Here is a 15,926-nt window from a genome sequence, read left to right on the forward strand (position 1 = left end):
TTGTTTTAAGGGAAAAGAACGTTTACTTTAGCAAGGGTTAAAGTGTCACTCGAGGACAATTCTTACAGACCAATGCTGAGTGAAAAATACCAGTATTTCGAGTGTCAAAGTAAGTCATGGCTCAGTTTGCCTCTTGAAATTCCAAATCGTTTTCATTTCTTGCTGCCCAGAGCTTGCTAATTGTTGGTCATCAGTATAAAATAAAGATTTATTTTCCTGTGTCCTCTGGTAAAAGACTGTTTGCCAAAGTGCTGGGCGTTCTTGACTTTAAAAATGCTATGCATCTCAGTAGATTTAGTAGACAGTATAACCATACAACATTTTATTTCTTCAGTTAACATGTCACTTTCTTTCCCATGAGAGAAATGATTTTTTATACTAAAAACAGCAGGTGGTCAAGAGCTAAAATAGACTTACCAGTATATTTCTTCTATAGAGATTGCTAGTATGTAGGATATCTTGCCAGTGAGTTTGTGTGTATGTGTCTGTGTGTGTGCGCGCACACTCACGTGCATGTGCACACGTGCGGGGGGGGGGGCAGGGATGGTTGTATGGTCAATAACAATTGGTGTAAGAAAAATCTTTAAAAATGGAGGCATTAATGAAGTAATTTTTAAGGCTTTGTGAACATTGTATTAAGGCTTAATTTTATGGTTTTTTTTTGTTTATTTGTTATTTGGAGGATAATTATAAAGAGAGTGGCTATTCTTCACAATGGTAATATAAACTAATGGTCAAAATTTTGGGATTTAACCCTTCATTTTCCTTGCATAGTTTCAAAAGTTGATTTCAGTACTAGTATTCAATGTTCCACCCACACCAAAACTCCTCTCCCCAGTCACTAGCTTCATAAAATCAAAGAAACAAGGTTAGATGAATAATCGTCTTCCTTGTGGCTCAAAGTCATGCTCAGAGTTCTGTATGGCTTCTTTTGCTATGGCAATTAGGCTGTATATTTTCATTGGTCCATCTGACCTTTAAAAGCCAAGACCGGCTCTACAAAACCCATGTGAATTTGAGTAGTGTTGACACCCTACTAGAGTCACAGAAGTGACTTTTGAGTGGTACATAATCAAATGTACATTGTGCTCTGTCACTGCCCTCTGTGAGCTTGGATGACTCAGTGACATTTGAATGAGAATATTCTTGATATTTCTTGACTCTTTCTGTCCTGCCATACCAGTCCCCTTTTCTCTCACGCAATTCATCATTATTTATGGAAAAATCATATTAGGAATCCAAATATAGTTCAACAAAATCTGAACATTGATTTGGACCTGGAATGTAGTCAACAGTAAAGAAATAGGTCCACTATTGTTCTTGATATATATTGCCTCTCACTTTGGTAGCCTTTGTGTTTTGTGATTACTTTATTCATTAAAATATATTAACCCAGTGACTTGGGCAAGATCTTATAATGTTTTTTGCAAAATAATATAATTATTAAAAAATATTCAGACTCTTTCCAAACTGTTTCCCACTTTACCCCCCAAACCATGACTTGTAGATATTATTTATTACTTATCCTTACATATTTTCCTTCACAGAGTCCCCGTTTAGTATAGTAGACAATTAGCACCAAAGTGTTGTTTTGTCAGATATGAATGGCCAAAATGATTTCATTAATACTAATGAAAAATGGGTATAGTTTTGCGTCATTACTCATCCCTCAGAAATGTATCTTCTTAAACCATCCAGTGAAGTACATTTTTTTCTCATAGGCTAAGAGAATAACACCAATAATGAGAGTATCAGGGGGAGGCTAGGAATCAGAAAAAAGAAACCTCATAATAGATCATGCTAATTCTCAGGATTCTCATCTTGTCTAGGCCCTTAACCTTATGTCTAACATGGCACACCCATAAAGAATAGTCAGATTGAAGCCCCTAAATACTGTGGAGCTGTTGATACCTTATGGGAACAAATAAGAGGGTTTTTTTAATTATTCAAATGCTGATTTACTTAAAATACATACTAATAAAATAAATCCCACTGCCTTTTTCCAACTTAATCCCTTCTTTCTACTGTACATTTATGTGATGTCATTCTCAGACAGTATTATTTAAATGAGTATCATAGCTGGGAAACAAACAACCCCATTAATCTCCAAGGCACACTGGAGATCTTAGCTCAACCTATTATATTCACTTTTTAAAAATAGGCTATGTCTGCATTTAAACCAACTATGGATTTGTTCATATTTTTCCTAAAATAGCATGTTGACCTTCGGAGAGGACCAGCAAGTTACACTTAAAGTTACACTGAAGAATGTTAATTAGCATTCACGAAGAAACTTAAAGAAGACAAAGATTGATCTTTCTACTTAGAGTGAAGTAGTTGGTTTTAACAGAATTTATTACTATAATGTCTGATAACAGAAGGACATTCTCTTAATTTAAGTTAATATTGTTTCTTTTTCAGTAGGAACATGCACTCATTTAAAAACAAGGAAATTATTTCTCCTAGTCACTAATACTGCCATGTTTTAAATTGAGCTTTGTAAGTCTTATTTCTGACCAATAATTATATAGTACGAATTAAACAGGAACAGAAAGTATAAAAGAAAATCTGTAATGCCACTAAAGTGATGTTTAACCTCTAACTAGAAAGCCACTGTACAATACTCATACTCCGAAATTTAAAAATCACCTACAGGCAAAGATTTTTTTTGGATAAATTTAATTCAATTCCTAAATCAGACTGTGGAATGGAAGATAGCTGCTCAGATACTCACCAAACTTTGAGACCTTTGAGAATTAGCCTCTATGCTTTTGACACTCTTCTTTCAGGATGTGGTTGAAAACTCATAGCCTGGAAGTAAAGTGCTACTTAATCATGTGTAGGTTACCTTTATAAGCCCCACCTCACATCATTAGTTTCCATTATTTCCTATACCAGCCACATCAGTTTTTTTACCATCCCCTGAATGTAGGGAGGGCCCTAATGTACCTTCCTGACCCTTTGCCTACTATTTCCACTCCCAGGAATTTCTTTCTCTCTTCTTACCAGAAGAAAATCTTTGTTTCTTCCATAGGCTGCCACCTTCTTTGTGAAGCGTTAATCAGTTTCTCTATTAAAAAGTAGCTGTCATTTTCTTTGTGTTGCCATAGCAGCTGGGTGAAAATCAGTTTACATGTTTGTCTCCCCAGTTAGACAATGAATTCCTCAAAAGAGGAAATTGATAATTGCTGTCTCTATATTGCTTTGTGATATTTGGTATTTATTGATTCTATTTCCCTTTGAGGAATGAGTTACTATTGTACCTAGTTTATCTTTATTTTTAAATGTCTCTTTATGTACAAGATTTAATCATAAAAATATTTTACAACAGTCCAAAATAATTGAAAATTCATAGCACCCAATTTCTTATCTTGACTCTGTTACATTGTTGGTCTTGAATTATTTTTAAAGGCTTCATGCATTATTTTTTTTTTATTTTTCCAATTTATTGAGATATAGCTGAGATGTAACATCCTGTAAATTTAAGCTATACAATGTAATGAGTTGATACGTGTATATATGGTGAAAAGATTACCAAAATAAGATTAGTTAACACATCCATCATTTCACATTTGTGTGCATGTGTGTGTGTGTGTTTGTGTGTGTGTGACAATGAGAAGCCCAGGATGTTAAGCAAGTTACCTTACATCCCTAAAGTAGATATAGATAAAGCTAGAATTTGAAATCAAGTGTAATGACTTCTAATTCTGAGCTATTTCAGACCTTTCTTAGAAAATGTTTTGAGAATTCATGTTACCATCTCCTAAAATCCCAGTATCTTCAATGTAGGGTTACAGCTAATAGCTCTAGAATATTCACCTGAATAGAAAAATAAATTATGGTTAAAAGATTGGGTTCTCTTAACGGCGATCTCCCAAGAAAGTGCATATTCATCTAATTTTCCTTTACACTATCAACTTTGGCTTCACTGATTTAATAATTAGGAATCGAAAACCACAAGCATCAGCTACCACTAAAAACAAAACATCAATGCCATAGACAACATTAGATCTAACCTGTAAGGTACAGTGTCTCTCTTAGAAAATGTAATGACATACTCTAACTTTCAGTATATATTGAAAGTAACAAAATGCTGAGATGTAAAGTGGTTTCTAGCTATTTGAGTAAGTCACAAATTCCATTTAGAATCTGATGAAAATTATGTGACCTTCCTCAGAACTAAAGTTGTTATTGGAATTCATTTATTGAACAAGTGAAATTTAGCATGTAATTTCTGGGGGTAGATCTATCCCTTAAGGTACACCCATAGTGAGTCTCAGTCTGTCTCTGTCTATGTCTGTCTGTCTCTGTCTGTCTGTCTGTCTGTCTCTCGTGCTCTTTCTCTCTTTTACACACACACACACACAATTAATCAAGGGGGCTATTAGTTGAAGACAACTATGTTAAATTTTATATCACTAGTATCAATAGGGATTTGAAAAACAGCAATTTGGAAGAAATAGCTATACAAATATCTTTTCTCTTCTAAGTTGAATCTTCATATTTTGTTTTATTTTTATAATGTGTATTTCTTATTCTATTCATTAAAAATATTGATTATTGAGGCAATATTTTAACAAAAAAAGGATATTTATAAAATTTTTAGTCTATTCTTTTTTTTCATACTTTATTTGTCACGTAAGTGGCTAATCTGTTTTCTGAATCCCAGAATATAGGTAGGAATTGCTTATTATTCTTGAAAACAACAGTAAAATATCTTAAAATATACTTGTTATGATTATTTCTAGCTATAAAATGAGCTTGTGCATAATTTTAGCTCTTAGCAGAAAACAATTATGTGACAAAAAAATTTAAATATATAAGACCTATGACATTTTACATTCTAGTGTTCAGGGAAAGACATGTTTCTGTAGTACATGTTGACAAGAATTTTGGCAAATTCTTGTGAGATTCGGGAAATTTTGCTCAATTAGAAAATTTTGAGATAGCATAACTCAACTATAAGCTTCCCTTAGTGGACTTCTGGAGTCTTTGGGTAAGGATACTCTTTGTACATTTTAATTGAAAGGTGCCAAGATAGGGTAGAATTGGAGCACATGTGTAAAGAATTTTATTTGGTAGGTAAAAAAATAGCAAAGCTGAAATAAATTAATTTACATATCAATAATCTGCATTTTTCTGAGCTGTCTTAATTTTATTAAGTTTCATTTAGATTATTCGCCCTTTACTGTGTAATTATTTCATTTGAAATAGAATTTGTTCAGTTCTTAGGAACATGAAAATAAATTTCTGCAACTATTTACCAACAAATACTGGAAAATGCTGTGGAATGTGAAAGCTATGGAATATGCAGAGTACGATTAAATACAATGACTCCGTCATGAATCATTACCAATAAGGTTTAGTTACTAAGGCAGTAAAATGACATCTTTGTTAAGCAATCTTACTTTCAAGGACATCTCAAATCATGAACTACAAAGAGCAGTGTTATATTTTGTGTCTGGTGTTGCTTGAATAAAGATAATATATTTATTTAATAGAGGTTATTGGAATTTGATTATTGCACTAAATATTCAAGTATGAGTCTAAGTTGTGCATCGCAGTTCTCAGGAAGCTGTTAAACTGAAGTTACTTTCAGAGAGCCCTCCACAGAAAAGCATGAATCATGGGACATTTTGCCATTCAAGAACATTGGTTGAAAGATGACCTCATCTTCCCCAAAGCCTTCAATTTTGAATTTGTCTGGCTGCAAATTAGCTAATATATAATTATAACTTACTGTAGTGATCTCACCTGGTGCTTTGTGGCTTAGGACAAGGCACAGACCATGAAGATCAGCCTTGTTATGCTTCACAGATCAGTTTGTACTACACTTAAAAAAAAGCAGGTTGTTTGCCCCTGCCTTGATGACTTTTGACTATATTACAAAGCTATATAATACTATAATATATATTAAACTATGTTTTAATGCCATAGTAATCAAGACAGTATAGTATTGGCATAAAATCAGACAAATAGATCAATGGAACAGAGCAGAGAGTCCAGAAATAAATCCATGCATATGGGGTCAATTAATTTATAACAAAGGAGCCCAGACTATATAATGGGAAAAGGACCTTTTCTTCAAAACTAGACAGCCGTGTGTGGAGGAATGAAACTAGACTATTATACTTTACTAAAAATGAACTCAACTAGATAAAAGACTTGAATATAAGGCCTAAAACCATAAAACTCCTAGAAGACAACAGTAAACTTTTTGCCATGGGTCTTGGTGATGATTTTTTGGATTTGACTCCAAAAACAAAGGCAACAAAAAGCAAAAATGAATAAGTGGGACTTCATCAAACTAAAAAGTTGCTTCACAACTAAGAAAATCACTATCAAAATAAAAAGGCAACCTACTGAGTGGGAGAAAATATTTACAAATTATATATCTAATAAAGGGTTAATACTCAAAATATAATAAACTAATATGACTCAATAAAATGATACCAAACAATCATGGAAAGAGGATCTGAATAGATATTTTTTTTTTTCAAAGGAGATATACACATGGCCAACAGGTACATGAAAAGATGCTCAGTATCACTAATCATCAAGGAAATGTAAATCAAAACCTCAATGAAATATTACCTCATACCTGTGAGAATGCTATTTCCAAAAAAGACAAAAAATAAGTATTGGTGAGGATGTGGAGAAAAGGGAACTCTGTGTGCTGTTAGTGGAAATGTAAATTGGTGCAACCACTTTGGAAAAGTTTTCTCAAAAAAATAAAAATAGGACTACAATATAATTCAACAATTTCATTTCTGGTTATTTGTCCAAAGAAAACAAAACACTAACTTGAAAAGATACATGCACTCCCATTTTATCTAAAGATTTTTTTTTTTTTTTTATAATAACCAAAATATGGAAACAATCTGTGCATCAATGGATAGAAAAGAAGATTTGGTACATAATGGCTTAATAGAATACTATTAAGCCATTGGAAAGTGAAATTTTGCCATTTGTGACAACTGGGTGGACCAAGAATAGGAAATTGGATGGATCTTGCGGGTATTATGCTGAATGAAATAGGTGAGACAGAGAAAGACAAATATCATATGATCTCACTTTCCTGTGGAATCCAGACAAACGAATAAACAAAAAATCAAGCTCATAGATACAGAGAACAGATTGGTGGTTGCCAGAGGCAAGGAGTGGGGATGGGAGAAAAGGGTCAAGGGGATCAAAAAGTATAAAACTTTAAGTTATAAAATAAACAAGTAATAGAGTGTAACGTATGGCATTGTGACAGTGGTTAATAATATTGTATTGCGTATTTGAAAGTTGCTAAGAAAGTACATCTTAAAAGTCCTTATCACAAGAAAAATAAATCTAATATTGTATAGTGTATAAAGATGGATGTTAACTAGACTTGTGGTGATCATTTTGCAATACATATAAGTATCAAATCATGTTGTATACACCTGAAGCTAATATAATGTTATATGTCAATTATACCACAATAAGAAAATAATAATGGCAGGTTGTATGACTCTGCCTTTGATGAATTTTGACTATGGACAAGTAACTTTGTGCATTCAAGTTGTATCTAGGTAGAATAAAGAAGACAGGAAATCTTCATGACTCAATATATTGTCCCTGAATTTGACTCATTGTAAACCAATTCCTTTTAATAAAATACATATTGTCCTTAGAGATATAATTCAAAGACGGTAGCAAGTTATTTGTGTTTTAACATAAAATATAACTTAATTAGATGTTCTCCTTATGGAATTAGGAGCTAAGAAGAGGGACAAGAGAACACTGAGTATCATAAGTCTGGAGAGAAAAAAATTCCTGAAGAAGGTACCTACATGCTAAGAACAGAGTTTGTCCTGGCGATAGTGTGATGCAGAGTCAGTCTTGCCTTATGTAGTCTTGTAATTTTTGATTCACCTTGTGAGGACCACTGTGATTTTGGCAATCCTGCATGCCAAACCCTCACACCATGAGCTATCTCCTAGTTCACTGCACAAAGCAATAATACAAAAATAAAATGCAAAGTGGGAGGAAATTAGCTGACCATAGCCAGTATACTGACCTGTTCCTTTGTGAGTAATGTCTAAAGTCCTCTTCCATGATGTTAAAATCCAAAAGACATTATCTTGATTAAAAAAAAACATAGAATGACATCACATAATGAGTTAAAAACATTTCATGAATGATTAAGACAAACCCATAATAAATAAAATCATGGTATTTTCTAATCTGTGCATAGGAAGAGATGTGTGAACTTACACGTTATTTAACTTCTCTGTCTCAGTTTCTTAGTTTATCAGTTTATCTATAATAGAATCGGTAATCATTTCGATTTTACAGGATTGTTTTATGAATTAGAGATTATGTGTGTAAAGTGTCTGCTATAAGAGGACTCTCAACATGTGGTAGCTATTATTATAAAGGGTATGAGTTTATAAAGTGTTTTCTTATTACCAGATCTCTGTATGAGGAGAGTTTGCTCTGTATGAGCCACCAACTCAGTATATGGATGACAAGTAATTAAAAACATATATGTCGCTAAATTATCAACCTGATTATTCTAGAGGAGAAAGCCTCTGAATGAATACTTTTATTTCCTGTCAGCAGCTGTTAGGAAACTAACTGTTCTTGTGAACTTACAAAGTTTTTTAAACATGTTTAGTTCTCTCACTCCTCCCCCAAGAAGAAACTATTCCAACACATAAGTAGTCATAAGAGTATTTCTTTGATACCTTGGGTTTATTTAGCTTCTTTCCTCCAAGTTGCTCAGAATACTTCATATATCTCATCTACTCTTCTAATTTTTTCTAACATTCAAATTGATCTACAAATCAATTCTGTATTTGTTTTCATTTATTTTATCATTTTGAATTTAGTTTTCCTATTTTATTTTTTAATCAAGTATCACTAGAACTTTTTCTTCAGCTGATTAGATGTTACAATTTAAAATTATGAATTTTGATATACACCTTGTAGTATGTATGCTAGTGAATATGGTTAGCGTCTACCTAGAAACAACCTATGCAACCCTTCTAAGAAATAGCATGATAATAAAAGAAAACCTGTCTTTATGACATTAAAGCAATTGAGAAATATTTTTAAGTGGGTGTTCTAATGTTTAGGCAAATTGAATAATAAATTTTATTGATTATTAATGCTAAACCATAAAAAACCTGGTTAGTAGATGCAGTTTTGTAGTACATATGCTGTCAGAGAGCATCTCCACAACAGCAACAACAACAAAAACAAGTATAATTATTAACCCCCAAGTATAAAGTCAGTCTCTTACCCTATGACGGGTTTTGTGTAAACTGCTTCAGTGGCCTTCACTTTATTCATAGTAGTTGCATGCTACTATGGCCTAAAGGTTTGTGTTCCTCTCAAATTCATATGTTGAAACCTAATCCCCAATATTATGGTGTATGGAAGTTGAGCCCTTAGGAGGCCTTTAAAATGGGATTGTGGTTCTTATAAAAGAGACCCTAGAAAGCTCCCTTGCCCCTTCCACTATGTGAGGACACATTGGAAAGACCTCTGTGAATGAAACAAGAAGATCCTCACCTGCTATGAAATCTGCCAGCAACTTGACCTTAGACTTCCAAGTCTTCAGGACTCTGAGACATAAATGTTTGCTGTTTAAGCCACCTAGTCTAGGATATTTTTGTGGCAGTGGCCCAAGTGTACTAAAACACATGCCTCTGAAAAACTTGAAACATAAATATTATCAACATTCAGAAGGAAAATTAAAAATATTAAAATAGAAAAAAAAATGAATAAACCATGATACAAAATTTTCTTTAATTTTTATCACCTGTGTTCCTGAGCACTTTTCTTTTTCTTTACCACATACTTCAAGAAATGTTAAGGATGTCTCATACCATAGCTCTATTTAATACTAATGCTCAGAGTGCAATGCCAATGTCTATAAAAAAAACATTTAGAGGAAAAGAAATATTAGTATCTCAGACAAATAAAGTTCCATAATAACTGTAATGTGGTGAAAATTATATAAGCCATATCCTGTTTGTCCAGTCATGAAAAATGGTAGGTGATAATAAAGTCAATTAAGATTTTGTGCCTGTCATTACGTTGTACTATAAGTCAATGATGCCCACAGCAGCTATGAAAATGTTGACCACTCTGTTTCTACATGAAATAGCCTTGAATGTCTCTTAAAAAAAAAAAGTGTTTATTTTCTCTGCTTTTTGTAATCTCCCTTTACTCAGTCTTCTCTATCATCACCAGTTTAACTAGCCCTGCTGCCTGTTTTCACTGTCTGACCTATAGGAGTCTTCTCTCTTGTGATTTTCTGAATCATTTATTTTGTGAGATGGGAAATCAGCGTCACTAGTTCAAATTTACTATAAAACAGAACTAGATTTAGAGTAAGAATTTTAGAGCAGGAAAAATTAAAGAAAAGCCCAGATATCTCACATGTTCCTGATCTAAAAATATTTACAGCTCTCTTTTTTAATGGAAAAGAATATTGAATATAAAATGACCACTGGGATATATACACCTTTACAAATCAGTTATGTTTATTGTTTTCTGTGGAGTTACTTTAAATCATGTACAAAGAATTAATAAAGAAGTAATACATTTACTTATCAAAGTGAACATTGTTTAAAGGAGGATTAGAATCAAAAATTATATCATATCAACTATTGGTTTTGTACAACCATGGTTGGCTACTTAGAAAAAGTCATTAAGTTTTTTAAGTATTAGTAACAAGCAATCAAAATTTTTTTATATAAAAGCATGCTATTTCTGTGTAAACATCAAACGTTTTATTTTAGGTGCAAGATGTTTTATTAAAAGAAATGGAGTAGTTTTACCCATTTATGTTAAAAGCTGTGCAAGGCATGACATATCCTTTACTTGTTTATTTGTTACAAACTACTTTCATTTTATTAGCCAATCAGCCAGGTTGGAATGCAATTTTTTAGAATTGCATCCCTTGCAGGCACTTCTGAAAATAAAAGTGTCAGCTTATTAAGATTTTTAGGCCTAAAGCATCAATTACCCCAAATACAACATCTGAGGAAGCAGTTTTCTGGAATGTTGTAATCTACACACAAATGCATGTGACATTATATCAGTGATATAAAGATCACATGCCTATTTAGCACTTGAAAGGCTTTTGCTTCAATGTCCCAGAAGGTGAATATCTCATGTGACACAGTAAATATGTTCCTGAAAAGTTGTATTAAATTTAATTCATGTCAAATTCTCACAACTGTGTGACCCTGGGACAATTACATCACCCAAAGCTGTTCAGTAAGCAAAGGTATAGCCATATTCACTGATAATATATTGAAACACTGCCATCCTGGAAGAAAAAGTGGCTATAGTCTTAAGTCTTCGAAAGTTCTTCCCCCAATATTTTTCTTGCTATTTCAGTTTTTTTGTAGAACTCCGTGAATCTTCCCAAGACTCAGGAAATAAGGAGCAGGGGGACTTCAGGATCCAGTTCTGGTGGTAAGGCCAATTCCATTCTGATGGGTTGGTACCATACTACTTGCTAAGTAGTTTGAGGATCACCTCTGTATGGCCTCTCTCTGGTTCTAAGTCTTCTTATTATAAATGAAAAAGACCAAATGGTGTTTTCTACAATTGAACAAAAAGACAACATTTAAAATGTGAATTATATTTTGTTATTTAAAAATATATATTGAGCGCCTATAAAGTACAGACTGCATGTGAAATGCAGTCTGCACTTTGGAGAGGTATGAGATTCTGTTATGTAAATTTGACAGGATGGACAAAAAAGGAGCACGTTTCTGCATGGAGGAAATGGCTTGTACCAGAACTTGCAGGAAGATTTGTACAATGTGACTGAGGAGCAGGTATACGATAAAGCTATGCAATAGAACACTCTGCGTTGATGGACAGTTGTCAATGTCCAATACAGTAGTCACTGATTAAAAGTGGCTATTGAGGACTTGAAATGTAGCTCATGCAGCAGAGGAACTGAATTTTTAATTTTATCTGATTTAAATTTAATTTTACATAGCCATACATGGGTAATGACAATTGTATTAGACAGTACAGATTTATCAGAAGAGTGTAAGGCTTTTGTTAGGAAGCGAAGGAAGAAAATTCCAGAATAGCACATTGGAATATTAATGTTTGGGTTAAAGAATCTAGACATACATTTTATGTGATGGTAGTGGGAGGAGCAAGAGGGGCATATGTTTTAAAGCAAGGTAGTGATGAAAACAAAATAGTGCTTGTGGCAGGTTCCTCTGGTTGTGATTGAATGGCAAACTGGAGAAGGGTGAGAAGGTAGGATTCTGATTAGGAACCGGTAACTATAGGAGTAGGATAAAAGTAGGAGTTGTGCCAGAAAAACTAGAGAGGTGTTACATGTAAAATGGACCATTCACTTTAAGAAAGCTTAATGAGTTTATCAAGAATTATCTCCTCCCTGGTTCATCTATTTTGCAGATCTAGATTTTCCTGCAATTTTCTGTGTATAGCTCTAACCTTGGGAGACTGTTTATAGTGAAAAATGTTTCAAGATACAGAATGCTTCAATAATAAAATTGCTGTATTTTCTCTACATTTACAAGTCTATTGCCCTGTATGCTATTAAACCTACAAAAGAGAATTATTTTATTATTTTAATTTTACTTTCCCCCCATCCCAATTCTTCTTCAACATGTCTGAGATGGTTACCATGTGTTAACTGCCTAAAATGAAGCTCTGAATAGTCACGGCCTCTCATAATACAGCTGTTTGTCATTGTAATTGATTGAAACATTCATCTGCAGACATTGATTCTGCTCATCAGTGCCTGTATTTATCTGTAGTAGGTGTCACTGAATTCATAAACATTTGGGGCTTTGCACACATCCTTGGCTCATTGCTATGCTCAGGGTAGGGAGACTCTAGCCATCTAGAAAACTCATTGACAGAGTTACCAGAAATTGGGCAGGAACAGCTCAGGAAGTGGCTTGCTTGGCTCAGTAACAGAGTCTCTGGGCACTGAATGCCAGGTCAGCAGCCTAGTATGTTAGCCAGAATGTCTGATTGAGCATCATGGTCTGCACAAATATATCATTTTAGATGAGATTTAATGAGGGCTAATGCCAGGGAATTTGAGCAGTCTTAAGAGTTCCAACAGGGAAAGCACTCATCAATTAAGAGAAACATGAGGACAACCAGTTGCCAACATGTACATTTTTTCTCTTTCAAGGATTTGTTCTTTTGCACATTTGCATTTGCATAGAACCGCGGAAAACAAAGACAGTTAATTTGAGATTACATGTATTTCTATTTTTGTAGTGAAAGCAAATTGGACTGCATTTTTCCTTGCCAAATTTTGTCTTTAGAGGGGATTATTCTTTCATTGTTAAGAATAGCTTTTGAATTTAGGCATAAATAGAAAGGTTTACAACTTCTGATCACTAAGTAGAGAAACCCTCACATTCTAGATTTATTTTTCAATTGAAAATGCTTAAAGCACTATTTTAACTTACTAATATCTCTAGAGAGGAGAATGTATAGAAAAGAAATCATGATAGGTCTGAGTTTGATTCCTGGCTCTCTCCCTTGTTTGTTATGGGATCTTGGTCACAATATTTAACCTCACTCAGCCTTTGTTTTCTTATCTGTAACACAAGGATAAGAAATTTTATACATACAGCCACTGTATTATAATCACTAAATATGATAACTTTGTAAAACACAGTAAAAGCTAGTTTGCTTCTGAGGTGCCTTAAGAATCCACAAGCCACTCCTAAAATGGTTGATCTTTCAGTAAGACGGCAAGGTGAGGAATGAAAAAGCACGCTTACAACCTTAAAAAGAGGCTCACTTTATTATAAAGACATATTTCTTTGCAGCTCTAACACTGTAAACCTTATAACCTCATTGATAACCCTTTTAGCTTGACACTGAAAAGCTTTGCAGAAATTTATCTTTTCATATCTCTGTGAAAGAAAGATATATTTTCTTGGAGAAATTTGATTAATGGGAACCAATTTCCTTCTTTTTGAAAGTAAATGCATATTGCTCATTTCCTCTTGAAGAATATTGAATTTTTGAAGAGCATTCCTTTTGACTTTATACCATGGGGGTTTAGAGTTTGTTAAGGTGGGAGTATTGTGAAACTTTAGGGGTCAGGAAAGCTTTAGCTGACTGAGAATAAGTCACCAGAAACAGAAATGAGAACAATGTCTTCTAATCTTTAATTATTACTGTTCATTACTTATATTTCTTCCAAAAAGAAGACTTTCTATCATTTAAAAAAACTAGAAATTTATACCAATAAAAAGACCAATCAGCTCGTTTTGGTTTATTATTAGAGAAATGTAGCTCGCTGTTTAATACACCATTTAATGTGTATCTTTTTTGTATTTCCCTTGAAATCAGTATAGAATGCCCACTGTATGGGATCATTTGCTAATGTACCAGAAAACTTCAAAGTAGCTATTTCAGATACCTCAAGGAAAAAGGATGAGGGTACTTAATTAGTTTGCATTAAAAAAGGGTATTCTAAATAAATTCAGTAAGTACAAATTGAAAAGTTGACAGCTGGAAGTTGCATTAAGTGCACATTAGCTTGTATTAGCACACTGCAAATCTGTCTGTCTGCAATCCTTTATTCTCACTGTGTGAAAGTATGTCTACAGGAGTATAAAACAGTCTTTCAGCCTCCCCTCTATTTTCTTTGGATACACGTGCGTGCTTGTGTGTGTGCATGTATTTTTAATTTATAAAACTGGTTTCTGTAAACTAATTATAGGAAAATGAACATATTTCTTTAGGTAAATTAAGAAAGTAGTTATCAGAGATTCCCCAACACTTAATGTTTGCTACTGCATATGTTTATTCCATGAACTTCCTGTGTCACTCAGGTCCATATCTCGTAGTAGCCAGAGCTATTTTTTTTTAAATGATTCTGAATAACATTGAGTAATATCTTTTTAAAGGATCATTCTACCATTTATCTTCAGAATTTGTACTTATTTTCTATAGATTGTTTAGGAGCTCTAAAGAGTGGTTAGGAGATAAGAACAGCAGAGTCTACATGGTAAGAAAAAATTATATAGTAGGAATTTAGAAAATATCTATGCATGTATAGGTACCATATCATGTATTACTCCTTCTTTCTTTCTTCTCCTTTTTTAACTTTAACTAAAGAATTTGCAGTTTCCTTTGGAAACACATAGTATTTAGATTCTTGAAGGAAGGATCTGTACTTATTGTCCTCATCCATTGTGGAATTTTACACAGAACTAATGTAACTAGGAAGAAGGCTGCCATATCGTATTTATGTTGACTCAACTTTTAGTTTCTTATTATCATATCAAAAAATACCTATTAGGTCCTGTTTAGTCAGGGTTCTTGAGAGAAACAGATTATACCATACTTTTTTCGACATCATCCTGCCTCATCTTTTTCTATGTGGCACATTTTATCTCATAATGTACGAGGTACAGAGAGACAGAGAGAGACAGAGAGACAAAGACAGAGACAGAAACAGAGACAGAGACAGAGAGATCACATGATTATGATCATATGATCACATGATTATGATCACATGATTATGGAGTCTGGCAACTCCAAAATCTGTGGAATGAGCCAGCAGGCAAAAGACCCAACAAAGAGCCTATGCTGTAGTTCAAGCCTCAGACTGTCTTTCTAAGGGAAAATGAGTTTTTTATTCTATTCAGGTTTTCAGCTGATTGGATGAGGCCCACTCACATTATGGAGGGCAATCTGCTCTTCAGAAAGTATACCAGTTAAATTTTAATCTCATCTAAAGGCATCTTCATACAAACATTCAGTATAATGTTTGACCAAATATCTGAGCACCATGGCTCAGCCAAGTTGATGTGTAGAATTAACCATGACAGGCCTCAAAAAGTAAAGGAAAGGGAGAAAAAGTAAAGATTACTTCCTCAGTAGTGGTGAGTATGTTTTTTTTTTTTTGT

Source organism: Pteropus alecto, unplaced genomic scaffold (genome assembly GCF_000325575.1).
Source record: "Pteropus alecto unplaced genomic scaffold, ASM32557v1 scaffold14, whole genome shotgun sequence".
Lineage (NCBI taxonomy): Eukaryota > Metazoa > Chordata > Mammalia > Chiroptera > Pteropodidae > Pteropus > Pteropus alecto.